Here is a 16,248-nt window from a genome sequence, read left to right as displayed (position 1 = left end):
ATATTCATTTAATCTTGTAATTTGTGAGGTCTTTAATATGCCGGACACTTGTACTGTTCCGAACTGTCTTTCAAGATGAATGAATTGCAGCAATATTACAGAAGAGCTTGCTGGATGAAATAGCCTTTATCTCTTTATCATAATGCAGGCGTGGGGAAAACACAGCCTGCAGGGATCCCTTGGTCCCACCTGACCCAGGCACTGCCTGGCCACAGTGAGTCCCGTCACCCCCTGGGCACACAGTGGGGCTGGGGTGGCTCCGCAGCTGGACTGGCTTTCTAGGTAGACCAGGTGGTGCCGGCTTCTTCCATCTGCTGCCACCACTGGCCCCAGCCCTGCAGTACCAGTGGGGACCCGACCACAGCCCCAACCTGGCATGCCCTACACCTGCTCCAGACTCACCTGCTTATGCTAAACAGTGGCAGCAGCAGTGCTGGCTGGGCAGAAACTATAGCTCAGCCTAAGGGGGAAAAAATGGCTCCCTCCCCCTTGCTGCTGCCCAGAGCTCCTGCTACAGCCACACAGAACCTGCGCTGGGCTGCCCTGCTGGGTAGCCTGGAGGTGGTGGTGACAGCAGCAGAGCTGCAAGGCAGCCTGGCATGCACCCCGGCCAGCTGTAGCAGGGAGCACTGTTACCTATAGTTTTTTTCTTAACTTTCAGTATGAAAGTTAGGAGCTATCCAATAGTAACAGCAGCTGGTTTTGTTATACAGTCAAGGTTGTGCGGTTTGCAGGGAAGGTTTTGTAGGTATGGTGGGATGTACATGGAAGCCTCCCATATGAACCCCCCCTGAGCTGGTCAACACCCATCCCTGCCTCACAACAGCCCTGAGCCTGCATTCCCTGCGGTGCCTCTTTGCCACCACCAGCAGTACGCAGCCCCAGCCTACCCCTTACTCCAGAAAAAGTCCTGTTGAAGTAAAAGCAAGATATCACTGTTTTCCCTATCCTACTTCATCCCTGCTTGAAGCTTTTGGCACTTTTGAGAATGAAGTTACAGCAAAAGTGAGTCAAAATTTCCAGTGCTCCATCACCATTCCCTGAAGAACCACCTTGAAGAAGGAATCTCCTTTCAAGCACTCTCTGTTCAGACAGCACCAGCCTTACAAGTAGGTAAACTCTCAACCTACCTACACAAATCTAGGAACCAACCAAACACAATCTATTTGCAGATAGGGATGTAGCATCGTCTTAAGGAACCGTGCAACATGTCCCTAGCTGCATAGAGGGTTTGGCACTTCTGCTCCAGGTGACACCCCTTACATTTGGTGTCAGGAAGGAATTTTTCCCAAGTCAGATTGGCACAGATGCCATTTTTTCGTTTTTCTCTGTAGCACCCTCCCCCCGCAACTGGTTACAGAAGTGTACCAGGGTAGTCCAACTTCAGAGCAACTGGACAATCCCGAACATGTGCAGCCTCCATGCTGCATAAGCACCCCCACCACTACCACTGCTGCCATGCAAGCAGTATGAGCCCCCCACATGAGCCTCCCAATGACACTAGAACAGGGCAGCAAGCTCATGGGGCCTCCCACCATTGTGTCTTGCCCCAGAGACCCTAGCTGCCATCCCCAGTGCAACTGGAATAATGGGAGCAGCAGTGGCCAGGCAAGAGCCTGGGGCCTGCCAGTTGGACAAGCCTGCTCTGTAGCATGAGACATGGGTCCTTTTTCTGGGATTTTCTAAACATATATTAACCATTTGTTTCTTTGCTGTTGCAGTGGCAGGGCACTGGCAGTGTCCTTGTAGCCCCTGCTTTTATCTATGGCATGTTATATGCTGTTTTGGGGGGGTCAGATATTGTTCCTTATCAGTTGTAAGTGAGGATTTGAAATGGTGATCTGAGGGATTGCTTTAGTGAATGAGGGTCTCAAATGCAGGTGACAGGCCTCAATGGCCCAGGAGACCCTTTCCAGCTCTATGTCCTTATGTGTAGTCCCCTGTATACTGTGTAGTCCCCTGTGTACCTGGGAGGCTGGCACAAAAAAGCTCAAAGGCAATTCTCTCATATCTTCTGTTATGAACAAAAGATGACTGATGATCAATCACCAACTACAAGGCTGATTCTGTTATCAAGGAGACATATGTGACCCTGACCCTATAGTACTATTGAACTATACCTGACAGCAGAATTTGGGTGGCAGTGTCTTCCTGAATGGTTTTATTTATAGCCAGATGTAATTTAACCTGATGTACAGATGCTAGGGTTAGCTTCCAAGGCTCAGACATTAGACAAAAAAAATCCTTGTAAACTGACTAGGTTTGATCTGGAATCAATCATTTTATACAGTACAGCTATATATTAATCACACAAAACATAATGGAAACCATGCCCTCAAATTACATGCAGTTGATGCTAGTTGTTTTCTTTGACTAAACATGGTAAGAGATTCAAAGACGAAATTTCGGGGAAGGAAGCTTGGCATCACTATTGGTAGGAGAAGGGGTAGGAAATAAGCAGAAATAGGTAAGGGCCCTCTTTGACAAAGCTTTAAACATAAAGAATTACATTTATTGCAAAAGACATCAACTGTTTTCTTACGGAAACTTGTGTCCTTCCCCCTTAACTGCTATGCTGTCGTGGTTGCTGTGGAAGAAGGAATAGATTCAAATTCCTACGGGGAACAAAAACCCTGCATCCACTGGGTCACATTCAACAGCACACTCCAGTTGCTTTGTACTGCTCCAGTGATGCAGAGCAGCTGTAACATTAACATTGTGTATCTGGCTAATTAGGCCAGATTTACAGCATCTTTGTATCAACTGTGCAATGCAAAGCAGGTGGTATGTATCGGTGACTTGCCTTTAAAAAAAAGTGTCTGTGACACCCAAATATTCCCCAAACTCGTTTACTCTAAATTACATGGGCTTATAAACAGAGATGTTGGTGAATCTTTACCAGTTACCAATATCGACAAACTCGTAGTTCTCTAGTGGCGCACACTAAACATCCCAGGGAATGCACAGTATACAGTTGCGATTAGGTGTAATCCTCCCATAATTAATGCAAGTCATGGTGGAAACAAACTGGTCTGACCCTTTCCCTCTTAGCAGCAAGGACAAAGAATTGTACAAAAATCCCTGTACTCCTCCTGGTGCATTGGAAAGTCAGCCTTTTACATGACAGTCCTGAGGTGGTAGGGGTAGTTTGTGCCAATGCTGCAGTACCAGGCTATGTCTGGGTCTCTATTTTACACTAATCAGCTTCTGAAGTTCTGCTCAAGTAATTCTGCTGAAAATAAGATGCTTCCCTTAACAAGCCCTGTAAAATATATAGACCCTTAGTACATTTCCTCAGTGCCATTGGCCTAAGCCTTCCTTTTTGTGTGTGTAATAGTCCAGATCTCTCCAGAGATCCAGAGCTATCTTGATTTTGCCTCTAAATTAGGTCTCCAAGGGATGCTGGCTCCAAAAACGTGAAAAATTATCACAAATGCAATTGAATTTAAAGAAAGAACCATGGAGCACAAAAGATGCCTATGGTACTAGAATGGAAGCTATGCAAATTAGTTCATAAAGATTCATAAACATTTAGGAAGTTGTGTGAAATGTAATTCACTTTACTCAGTCATCATAATCCTTCTTTCCCTTGCAGTGAAAGTCATACAATTAAATAACAGACTCATAAAATACCTTTTTTCTATTTCTCTCTGAAAACAGAACTCCATAAGATAATTGTAAACAGTACAAACAGAAACTGAGAAGTGATAAATGTATCAAGTGACATACTGGGCAGTGGCTAGACAGATTCATTTCTGAATTTCACTAGTCTTGTTTATATGGCCTCTCTTTGCATCTTTGCTCTGAAGTTGTGTGGCATGTACAAGGGAGAAAAGAAAGAAGCATTTGCCTTTGCAGTCTGGTCCACCTATATTTGGCCACCTCAACTACTGGGCTCCTTGCTGCAGTGGCCTATGGAATCAGCAACAACAATATTGTGATGCAGTGCCCAGGGAAGCCCACTGAAACCAGATCATCATGAGATATGTGAGGTTTCATAGATTTCATAGATTTCATAGACATTAGGGCTGGAAGGGACCTCGGGAGATCATCGAGTCCAGCCCACCACCCAAAGGGCAGGGAGTCAGCTGGGGCCAAGTTGCACAGGTGTGACTGAGAACATTTTCTAAAACCAAATAAATAAACCAAATACTTGAAGGGCCAAAGTTAATAAAAATCTTACCATCCAAATATCTAGTCCTGAGTCATAAAACACTCAGGTTTATAAATGGTAGGAGCCAGCCCTAGGGCTAACTCCTGTCCTGCTATAAAGAATGGAGACCTTAGAACTTCCCGGAGATCACAAGAATCTTTTATGATAGACAATGTTAGCAGCCTAAATACAGCTTGAACAAGCTTTAGTTAAAGCACCCCTGAGGCCATTTTGAAACACAAGATGCTGAATACATGAAAGCCACTCTAATTAAAATGCCTCCTCCTGCCCCACAGCCCAAAGCACATGTATACATGTTACATGGCCACGTTCATTTGCATTCCAAGTTATGAGACCGGTGCTTTTTACAACATTTACTTTCACAAAAGGAGTAGGAAGGAAAGGAGGTAATGCCAGCTCTTTTGTAAGAGACATCAACTCAGGCCAGTGCTCTGCCTGTAGGAAATCTCTACAATCTGTGGGAACTGATGAGGAAATCAAAGGCTTTAAAGTGCCTTGACCTGATCCAGTGAAGATGATTAGGTTAAAGAAGATAAGTAGGCTTTGTCCAATAAGTCTTTTCTTCCTTCAGATTTCTGGTGATAGTTCCATAATGAGCACAACAAGGGAGAACAGTCAAGTGTTTCTCAATAAGGAAGCCACGTTTTCATGTTTTGAAAAACAATGCTATTAAATGAAACTGTAGATAGCAAAAAGAGGTTTTCCCTTCCTAGTGCTTGCTTCTTTTACAGTAAAATGGAAAAAAAATGAACTGGAAACATGTAATATATGAATACAGTAACAGTTCTGTGATACTGTTACAGCCCATGAATTACTTCATCCATATTTCTAAAATACCAGTAGCATCAAATTCATTTCTACAATGCTATGAATCTGCATGATGCATTAATTATGCAGGAAGATCTTAAGAGCTGTCTGTTTTTGCCACCAATAGAGTGATCGGCATGCCTGAGGGAGCTTAAGGTTTTATTTTCATTCATTTTGTAAAGGACTTTTTAATTAAAGAGTTGTTGAGAGGAACAGTTTTTCCTCCAGCTATTTGAAACAAGGGACTCAAAGTCCCACACTACAAGGCAGACTCTGGGAACCTCAGATCATAATTGCTGTCACATTTTCAAGACCAACAAGAAAGTGCAGTTTTACAAGCTCTCCTAATTTTTGCCACTAGCCTTATGTTGTTTTTGTTGTTATTTTGATTTACATCCCATCCTATCCAGAAAGGCTCAGAGTGGCTTAAGAAAAACGACAAACAGCCTGCTGATATCTACAACAGTAGATTCCCTAAATGACTCCACAAAACTTGAAAATTCCCTCCATCTTTTCTCCCCCACCAAACTCCTGCTTCCACGCTTATCACACTTAAGAGCAAACCTTCTTGCTAATCCCGGCAGTGCTTCCCAGCCTCCATTCATTGTTTTATTGAACTCTTGCCAATGGAATCACAAGAATCTATGTGAATCTCAGCGTCCTCCTTAGAAAGAACTGTAGTTCCTGTGGTGTCAGTGAAAGGTTTTAAAAGGTGACCTCTAAAGAGTCAAAAACTCATAAGGCAAATATGAAAAACCAGAACACTGTTATTTTTCAGACTGTACTCACTGCAATAATGAGTGGCAGAAGGATGAAGCTAGAAAGAAATGGCACAACTTTTCACTTTTTATAACATTAGGAAAAGGAGAGCTTCAGCTCTCTGGTTCCATCTAGTATAGAAAAACAGATCATGTTTTAAAGCAAGTACTTGAACACTTGAAGCCTCCAGCTTTCCTAGTTAGACTGGGCCATTCCCAATCTTGCAGCAAAACTCAATTCCTAAATGCACAATGCTAAAGTCATTAGGAAAAGAAGGTGCTCAGTTCTTTTTAGACCACTTTTATTGCTTATCCCAACCTTGAACCCCTTCACTAAAATTCAACTCCTAGCGCAGCCCTCTCTCATAAAAAGTCAGATGAGGCTTGCCCCCCTTCCATGTTCCCCACCCCTTTAATCCAAAAGCTCAGGAGTGAAAGCACTCACCCAGGCAGTGGAAGGCTTTCTCTGTCTCTGGACCTACAGTTACCTACTGAAAAGCTATAGTGTACTATAGTGAAAAGGTGCTTATTCTTGCCCTAGTTAGGAAATCTTTAGTTTGATTGACTTACAGAAAATGAGAGATCTTGATTCCAGACTTTGCTGACAGTTTCACAGTCTCTTATTTGTAATGGTTATATCAATGCTAATGAAAGAAATGGAAAAGCCACAATTTCAGTTAAATGTGTGGGGCTTCAGATAACTATTCTTTTGTGAAGCACTGTCATTCACTTCCAGGCTAAATACTATTTTTACGGTGTTTTCAACAGCACAGATCCACTAGCAGTCTTTGTCACTCTGCCTACACTTGAAATTTGTTTCATCATATTTTAGAGCATTGACGAAGCCATTTGTTCTATATTACAGCAATGGATTTGGCCAACGTCCCATTGGCACCATGCATGCATATGTATGTAAGCCAAGTGGAAAATTCCAGCAAATACATGATCTCACAATGATTTATATCAGCTTCCATAGAAAGCCAAGTGGTATCCCTAAAATTAGTATTTCTATAGTAGACAATGTGAAAGAATATGCAGAGTATGTTCTGTGACAGAGTGCATGCAAGTCCTGCCTCTTTACATGTTGTGAGGGATGGTATATAGGGAAGAAAGCAAAGTTCCTATATGAGGCAGGGAGTGCTAAAGACACAAGAACCTCACTTTGTGCGATTGTAGATGTAGGCTTTATTCAACTGCCCTCTAGCACATGATTGCATGTTAATGGGATTTTTTTGTTTACCTTTTTAAAATACTCTAGGAGGGCAAGAAGCAGAAGCTGGAGGGAGTAGGGAGAGCCTGGAGACCCTGGCAACTGCAACAGGAAAGAGGAGGGGAGCAGTGCTCTAGCAAGAGCCTGCAGGCCCCATCCTGCTCTAGAAAACGCCTTATAAAAAACCTACATGCTTTAAAATAAAAAATAAGGTTGGAAAGTGAAATGCACAAAAAGCTAGATATACCAAGGTTAAATTTGCTAGCAAAACTAACATTATCCTTGTTTGCGTGCACAGTGCAATACAGTTTTAAGTTACATGATTATATGCTAGTTTTCTCTGCCTGCCAATGAATGAGGTAGGACTGATGATTAAAGGAGGCAAGGGTCTGCAGGATAAGAGGGTGTATGTGTGTGTGTGTAGGGGGGGGCAACAAACCACACACTGAACAATGATGATAAAAGTAAACATTAAATAAGCTTACTTACTCAGAGCACCCTCCCCTCTACCCACTGTACAGAAGCTATGTATGATAATGCACTTTAATCCTATTAATGGCAATAGACACTACCAATAAAATGAAATTAATTCTTTAAAAGCATACTATAAGGATGGTAAAAATGTTAGAGCTAGAAAGTCAGGCTTGTGAGCATCTGCAGACAAACCAAGTGCTATCTAATTTGTCAGTCTGCAGCTTCACCAGAAAGAAGATGGAACATAGAAGGAAAATTGTGTTTAAACAGTGACAAGACCAACTTTCTGCATACTGATTTAGATGGCGTGCTAGTGAGCCACATGTCCTAGTGAGACACCTCTTTCCTGAAGTAGGGGTTAGCCAATGACTCTGTAGTCTTTTTATAATATCATGAATAAGGGAAGAGGAGACCAGCAGCACCATAAAGTGTCTCTGCAAAAACTAGTTCTCCCATTCCTGTGAATCCTTGAAATCTGCAGGGGTTAGTGAAAAGCTGCTCAACTTTCAATCCACTTCTGTCAGAGGAAGGCAGCTGCAAGCAAAACTGCACAAAAGAAATTGCATAGCCTTTTCTTTGAGGTAGGTTTGATGTTTTCCTCTCATGGTGGCTCTTTCACTTGCATTCGTGAAATGAGCTGATGTTGTCTGCCTAGTTTTCAGAATATGTGTGCCTGTACTTTAAAATGATTACCACTGCCAGCCTTATTGTCAGGCTCATTTGAAAGCAGGGAACAGTCCTAGAGATAGAAATGCTCCTTCTCCTCAAAGGGTGACCTCTCTCCATGTCAATACTGAGGCATGCGGCTGTGTTGGGAGGAAGCTGGCATTGATTTTACTTGTACTGTAGTTACACAGGGCACTTCAGTTTCAAATATGGTAACTTCAGAACCTCTTGAAGTTTAATATTAAAGCACATTCAAATATTTTTCTGGCACTTCTGCCATCCTCCATCTACATGACTTGTTAGTGACTAATAAGATGTATTTTAATTTCTTTTTGTAGAATTATCTTGCAGGCACAATATGGGAAAAATAAGCTTTTCTCCAATGTCACATTTAGAGATTTGTAGAAAGTGAGTCCATCCACTACTAGAAAAATGTACAGCAACAGTATAGCTCCCAGATGCAAATGTACTCTTACCACAGGGAAGATGTGCTCCCTTGAAACTGAATCAGAAGTCTTTTAAAGAACAGGATTTTAGTTTTGTGATTCAGGGAGAAGATAGTTTAAAACTAAAGGACATCTTCTTGAGCTTCACTATCACATTTTTGCCTCTCTAGAGGCAGCCAAGGGCTTCCAGACTTCAAAACAAGATATGTTTCTGTTAATTAAGTTGTGCTACTTGTGTGTTTCAAAGCCACATGGAAGATTTGGCTGTTTACCCTGTTCCTTGAAATAACGGCATAAGATTCAGAAAGTGAAATAGTATGTTGCTTTCTGAAATGATTTTATGCAGTGCCACAGTAGCAGCTATAGATTTTTTTGTTTGTTTTTTGTTGGGGGCGTGGGGGGGTTGATCCTAATTCCACTGCTCTGCATTCATAATAGGAAGAAGGAAAATAACTAGGGAACCAAATTGACCTGAACTAAGGCAGGGGCAGAGACGATATGAAGAAGGAGAGATCTTTTAGCATTCAGGAGACCTAGCTTTAGGATAGGTTTTTTAGAAGGGAGTTAGGCTTTCTTGAAAATCCAAGCTTTAATTCTGGGCACAGGCATGACCTAACTGCATCGTCTTGGGCAAAGCACTTAATCTCCCTGTGCTTCAGTTCCTATTTATCAAAGGCAGTTCAATAAATAGGTAAATTCTTACTAGACAAAGGCTAGTAAACAGTGCTCAGATACATGAGTTTTGAAGCACAATAAATCATGCTATTATGCACTGCAAAGGGCTGACTCAAGATGGTCTTTACTTCATTTCTTTCAACCCATTTGCAAACTGCCATACCTTACAGGAGTGATGTTCATTAATGACACTGAGGAACTGATGGGACGTAAGATAGGAAATTCAGAGTGAAATTCATATAGGAAAGAACATTAAATCTGCAGTGATCAGGAGCAGTAGTGTAACTAGAGGTGGGCAAGAGGGGCACCCTCAGAAGCCAAGTTGGGAGGGATGCCAGAATCACCCCGCTCTTCCTCCCAGCATCACCCACATACCAGGAACTCTGAAATGGCCCTCAGTTGGTGCTGCTGCTGATTTAAGAGCAACAACCAGTGCAGGCAGAGCATGTGGCAACGGCAGCAGCTCAGTTGGGGCCCGTTTAGAAGTTCCTGGTACAGGTAAGACTGATACAGCCTGCAGCTCCTATGCCCTTCAGAGCCGCACCCCTCTTCTGCATCTGCTGTCAGAACCCATGCCTCTCCCCCTCCACAACCCATAGGTGCCCCCTCACATCCCTCGCTGTTTGCCCCAAGTGCCAACTCTGCTGGGCAGGAGGACTTGAAAGAAAAGAGAAAAAATATCCTGAACCGTGGCACTATTTCTGAGTTTTACTCTTCTTTTTTTCCACTGAGATTATAATAACACTTTAGTGCTAGACTGTTGACTGTTTGCATAAAGAAGATGGGATATGTTGCTGCGTGCCTCTCATAGCCATGTACTAAGTCAACATTGCATCAGTGAAGACCTAGTCTGACATTTTTACTATTAGATAGAAAGTTGCTTGTCCTTAGACTGGGGCTCTTATATAACTATGAATCAACAGAATGTTTTCTGACAAATCTCTGGTGAGCTATAACTCTTGGTTTGAAATAATTACTGAATCAATAATATGCACCATACCACTAGATCTTTTTCATTTCCATCTAAATCTGGGTACAGGCTTGTTGCTGAACATTCTTTTTGCTAAGTTACTTAACAAAAATTCGAAATGGAATTTGGACTCATCAAACTCTGTTACTCACCACCTGCAGCATTCGTGGTTTTTAGATATCATGGATAATAGCCTAACTCCTTCCAGTTAGGGCCCTATAATAATTTTAGTGTTCCAAACTCAAGGCAAAATTGATGTGACGTAAATATATCAACGTCACCACAGACATGGGAATATTGTTCCATATAAATTGTGTACAAGTCCAAAGATGATCTCCTCTATAATTACTTATTACATTTCATAATGGGGGTGGATTTTAGCAGGTCAAGGCAAAAGCACTCAAAAGCAGATCTACCATTCTTTGCACTCTAGTTTAGAAGAACACATCTCACCATCCTTCATTCACTGCTCTGGGAAACCAACAGTATCTATGTAAAATGGGATAAATTAAAGATGGAACAAGAGTGTTAAGTCTTAAGCTTTCTTGTTTTCATGATGAGATTTGTTTTTCAATGGGGCTTTCCCCTTCTTTTTATAAGAAATGAAGATTCCTTTGAAAAATGTCTTAGGGTGCCTATACACATGTTCCAATGTGTTCTAATTAGAACATGTTGGAGCAGATTTGATTGAGTCTGCTGTAGCGTTCACTCCAGTATTCTGCAGCATCATGTGCATTTGGTGTCCTATGTTTCAAAATGGTGGCAGGGGCACTTTAAAGCTAGTCAAAGGAGCTTTAGTTAAAGCACTCCTGCCACCATTTTGAAGTGTGGGGTGCGGAATACACGTGATGCTGCACTGTTTTATTTAGAACGGCTCTTCCAGAGCCGTTCTAATTATAATGCTCACCCCCCACCCTGGATCATGTGTATACACACTCTTAATGTCCTGGGAAAGGGGGATTAGGACCCTTGAGAGTGTCTGATGGGGTATTAGATGCTTGAAAATTGCAGGGAGAGCAAGTCACTGTAGTAGTGAATTCATCCCTGGGAAATGTGGTGGTGTGTCCAGGACAAAAGGTTGGTACTATACTAGAAGCTAACGTGGTGAGCCCTGAGCAGAGGGACAGCCCCCCACATATTGACCCTAGCCATTTCTTCTTTGGGAATTACCCCACACCCAAGAAGTGGAAGGTCCAACTGTGGAAAACGCTTCAAAACTGGGCCAGTGTATTCTTTTTGCATGACTGGGACATAGGGAGAGTGCAAGGAGTCAAACATAAAATATGCCTCAACAATCCCAGACCTTTTCATGAGCGGTCGCGACGCATACCACTGGCTGAGATGGGGGAGGTCAGGCTTCACCTACAGGAGCTCCTTGTCCACAAAATCATCACAGAGTCAAAGATTCCATATGCCTCGCCCATTGTAATTGTGCACAAAAAAGAATGGGAGTCTGTGGATGTGTATAGATTACTGTGTGTTGAACACCCACACAGTGGTTGACCAGTACACCGGTCCCTCATATACAGGAGGCCCTGGATTGTCTTGGGGGTAGCAAATGGTTCACAGTGTTGGATCTCCACAGAAGATATTACCAGATCCAATTGAAAGAGGTTGATAAAGAGAAAATGGCGTTTATCTGCCCCATAGAGTTTTTTCAATTTGAGCACATGCTTCAGGGTGTCTCGGGAGTCCTGGCCACGTTCCAACACCTCAAGGAAAAGGTGCTGCAAGATATATACCATGCTGGTGTATTTGGACAACCTTATATTGTTTGGGAGAACCCTTGAAGAGCACAGCAAAAGACTTAAGCACATGCTAGACTGACTTGAACCTGCTGCGCTTAAGCTAGTGCTGGACAAGTTTTGCCAAGCTTCTGAAAATATGTGGGGCATATTGTATCTCAGAATGGCGTTGGCATGGACCCAGAAAAGATCCAGGCGGTGACCACCTGGATGCATCCCTCTATCAAGAGTTGAAGAGGTTCCTAGGGTTTGCAGGATTTTATAGAAGATTTGTACCAGATTACATGGCCATTATGAAGCCCTTAAACCAACTCACCCAAGGGTACCAAATTGGGAAGGCCTCCAAGAGGCAGAAGAATCAAGGCACAACCTCAGGAAATCAGAGGGTGCACAGCCCAATAGAACCTTTTGGGTCGTGGTGGGATGCCCAGTATGTGAACCCATTCCATGGGATCATCCAACACCTTACCAAGGCACCTGCATTAGCATATCCCAACTCTAATTAGCCATTCATCCTGCACATTGGTGCCAGCCTATCAAGGCTGGGGAGGCTGCGTTGTATCAGCTACATGAAGGGCTGTTGCAACCAGTGACCTATGCCAGTCAAAGTTTGATGCCCAGTGAAACATGACATCCAGCGCACAAGCTTGAGTTCTTGGCCCTCAAGTGGGCTGTAATGTAAAAATTCAGGGACTACTTGTATGGAACTATGTTCCAAGTATGGGCTGACAATAATCCCCTGACTTGCATACTTACCAGTACCAAACTGGATGCAACTGGGCATTGGTGGGTGGCTGCTCTGGCAGACTATTCATTTAGCCTGCACTATAGGGTGGGACGACGGAAAATTGGTGCCAACACCCTTTCTAGGCTAGTGCCTTTGGCTGACCGGGATGTGCTGCTCCCAGAGATGGTCTGGTCCCTCCGTAATTTGCCTGCTTGGGATGCTGTGGTCAAAGGGGTGAACATGGTCTGACAAGCTAAGATTTTAGGAATACCACCTGATGGGATCACACAGGTGCGGGTGCAGCATACAACCCTGACCCCAGATGTTCTTCCCCAAATGATGGCAGCCAACTGGTGCAAGGCCCAGGAGCAGGACCCCGATGTGAGGGACATGTTGTAGGTGTGACAGAAAAGCCCTGAGCATCCTCCCCCCGTGGGGCGAGTCACCCCTACAACCCAACTTCTAGTGAGAGTAGGAGAGACTGAGACTCATCAATGAGGTGCTACACTGTGAAGTCGTAGACACAGAAGGCTAGACGCTGTTGCAGTTGGTCCTTCCTAAGGAGCAGAAGACGCTTGCACTCAAGGCCCTGCATGATGACTTCGGTCACCTGGGTGTGGAGCACACCTAGGCTGTAGCTAGAAAGTGTTTCTTTTGGCCCCAGATGGCAGAGGATGTACAAGATAAATGTCTCAATTATGAGAGATGTATAAAGAGAAAGACCCTGCTGACCCAAACAGCATACTTGCACACCATACCCAAACAGCATACTTGCACACCATACAGAGCTTGCAGCCATTGGAGTTGGTGTGCATGGGTTTTTTTCTCCGTAGAAGGGGAGGGAAATCAACAAGGCAATATACTCGTGACTGATCACTTCACCCGATATGCACAAGCCTTCTCCACCCGTGACCAGACCGCTTGGACAGTGGCAAAGATGCTCTGGGAGAAGTACTTTTTGGTGTTTGGACTGCCCACAGGAATATCCTCAGACCAAGGCTGAGATTTTGAAAGCAAATTTCTAGGCGAGGTGTTTGCCATCACAGGGATTCATAAGTCCCAAACTACCCCATACCACCCTCACAGACCTGTAGCCAGAACAATTCAACAGAACACTCCTGAATATGCTTGGCACCTTAAAGCATCAGCAGAAGGCTGCCTGGAGCCAGTACATGGCTCATCTGGTACACTTATCAATGCTACTCATAACAATGCCACTGGGATCAGCCCCTATCTATTGATGTTTAGGTGACAATCCTGATTGCCTATAGGCTTGTGTTTTGGGGTGGAGAAGGCCTACAAGCAGCATTTAACCCATAGGCAATATGGCCAACAGCTGCAGAACCGGTTGAGGCAAGCGTACCAAAGCTGATGCTGTGGGAAGAAATCAATGGCACCACAAGAACTATGATGCTCGTGTATGGGAGCAGGGACTGTGCCTGAGGGACCGAGTGCTTTTAGGCAATCTCAGATTGACTGGCAAACATAAGATTACGGACTGGTGGAGGGCCAAGACCTACACTGTAGTTCGACAGATGGGGAACTTACCAGTATATGAGATTGCCCCAGAGACCGGGCCTGGATGGAAGCAAGTCATACACAGAAACCTCCTGCTGCCTACAGGGGAAGAGGTGGAGCCTTGCCCACTGGCCCAACACCCCCTACAGACCTGGCCCCAACTCTCTTGCCAGGAGGGTACACCTGCACCTGATCCAGCACCTGCCGTAGTACCAAAGGATTCCAGACTGTGGTGGGAGGTATCTGTCAGAGTTCCACCCCAGCCTGGGGCCCCCTCTCTGGAAGGTGAACTGTGTTCAGAGGCTGACATGCCTGAAGCCCCACCCATGGGAGTTGCTGGGGAGGGTGATCCACCTGGAGGCTCGCGTATAGAGACATCTTCACAGCCTCCATCTACCAGTAGAGAAGGCACCAGGGGCGACATGAGACCTGCACTGCCTGGGCCTCCTGGGAGCCCAGAGCCCAACCACACTCCTTCCTCCACATGTGACTACAGGCCTGTATGGTGGGTTACTTACGATGCCCCTGGGGTATCAAGAGAGGTACCCATCACCACTCCATGGGTCCAGTGAGAGTTGGGTTTGGGGATGTGCCCTTCACCAGGGACACTGAAGATTTCCATAGGGGAGAGCGTGGAGGACTTACCGATCCAGCCTGGCACATCCTGGGGTCAGAAAAATTTTCATTTTGATTAGTGGTGCCCATCCACCAATTGGGTAAGGGCTGGGCGGAGCCAACCCCTCCCTGCCTGGAGTCAGGGGGGGGCGGGGCGAGAAGCCTCCTGGACCTGATTGAAGTCTGCATTTTGCAGGTCTGGCAAGACTTCAGAGGCAGAGCCTCCAGAGAGAATAAAAAGACATGTGTGTCAGCACACAAGAGATGAGCTGGGAGATGATGAAGGAAGAAGGGGCTAAGAAGAGCTGGGGAAGAGCTGGGCAGTGGGTGAAGCAGCACCCAGAGGAACCCCCTTCCCCCTGCCTCGCCAGGACCAACACCTCAGCCCCATCACTGTGTGCATGGGGTTCAGGTCTTGGGGCTGCTCACAGCAGTCCAGGTCTTTATCCCCTGGCAGATGGCCAGGGAGCAGTACGTGGAGTCCAGACCCTGGGAGCCTCAGCTCATGTCTGCAACCCTGGCAGGCAGCCAGGCGCACAGTGCAGAGATTACTGCACAGAGAGTCCAAGAGTGGGCCAGGACTCTGGGAGCTGCTTCAAGGCAGCTCGGGTCCTCAATCCCTGGCATATAGCCAGGCTGCCAATGCAGCAGCACCCCCCAGCAGGTCCAGGAGTTGATTGAGCCCTGATGTCACAAGGCAGGCCAGGTCTCTAACCCCTCCCATAAGGAGCAAGACAAATGGTGCATGCATTAGTGCACAGGGCCGTGAGCAAGCCTCAGGATGGGAGAAAGCCCTGGGCAGTGGCCAGCCACTGTGCCAAGAGAGGTGCCCATCCCACAGACCCAGAGCAGCCCCACATCACCAGGGGGTCATGAGTGTTGGGAACAACAGTGTCCCACAGAGGAGGGAGCCCTCGGGAGGGAGCTAGCAGAGGCCCCTGTGAGGTAGGGGGTCCCATCCCAGCCCACTAGGGGTTGGAGGGTCCTGGAGCGTCATCCCATTTTCCCCTGGCAGAGCTGTAGCCAGGCTTCCCCTCATTGAAAGGGGGGACCCCAGCATAGTAGTACCCTCAGCACCTGGAAGGGTGAGTGGGCGCCTCATGTTTTGTGATTTGTGCCATATATTTTGTCATTTGAGGTTTCACTGTTATATGAGTGCCAGTGTATTTTTATCTTTGATTTCCACTGCATTCATGACAGTGTTCTTTCATGACTGTAAATAGATAATTGCATTTATCCCTGTTGACATGTTGTATTTACCTGTGCTTGCCTACACTTGTACTTGTTCCATTACTTACCTGTGTGGATTGATGCTCTATAGGGGGTATAAGTAACATATATAATATAGCCCTGTACCATTGAATAAGTGATTACTTATATGTAGGTATATATCTGTATATCTAGATATCTAGGGGGGTGGGGGGTGTATGTGTGTGTGTGTGTGTGTGTGTGTGTGTGTGTGT

Source organism: Crocodylus porosus, unplaced genomic scaffold, assembly GCF_001723895.1.
Source record: "Crocodylus porosus isolate Cpor-Errol unplaced genomic scaffold, CroPor_comp1, whole genome shotgun sequence".
Classification (NCBI taxonomy): domain Eukaryota; kingdom Metazoa; phylum Chordata; order Crocodylia; family Crocodylidae; genus Crocodylus; species Crocodylus porosus.
This window is presented reverse-complemented; position numbering follows the sequence as displayed.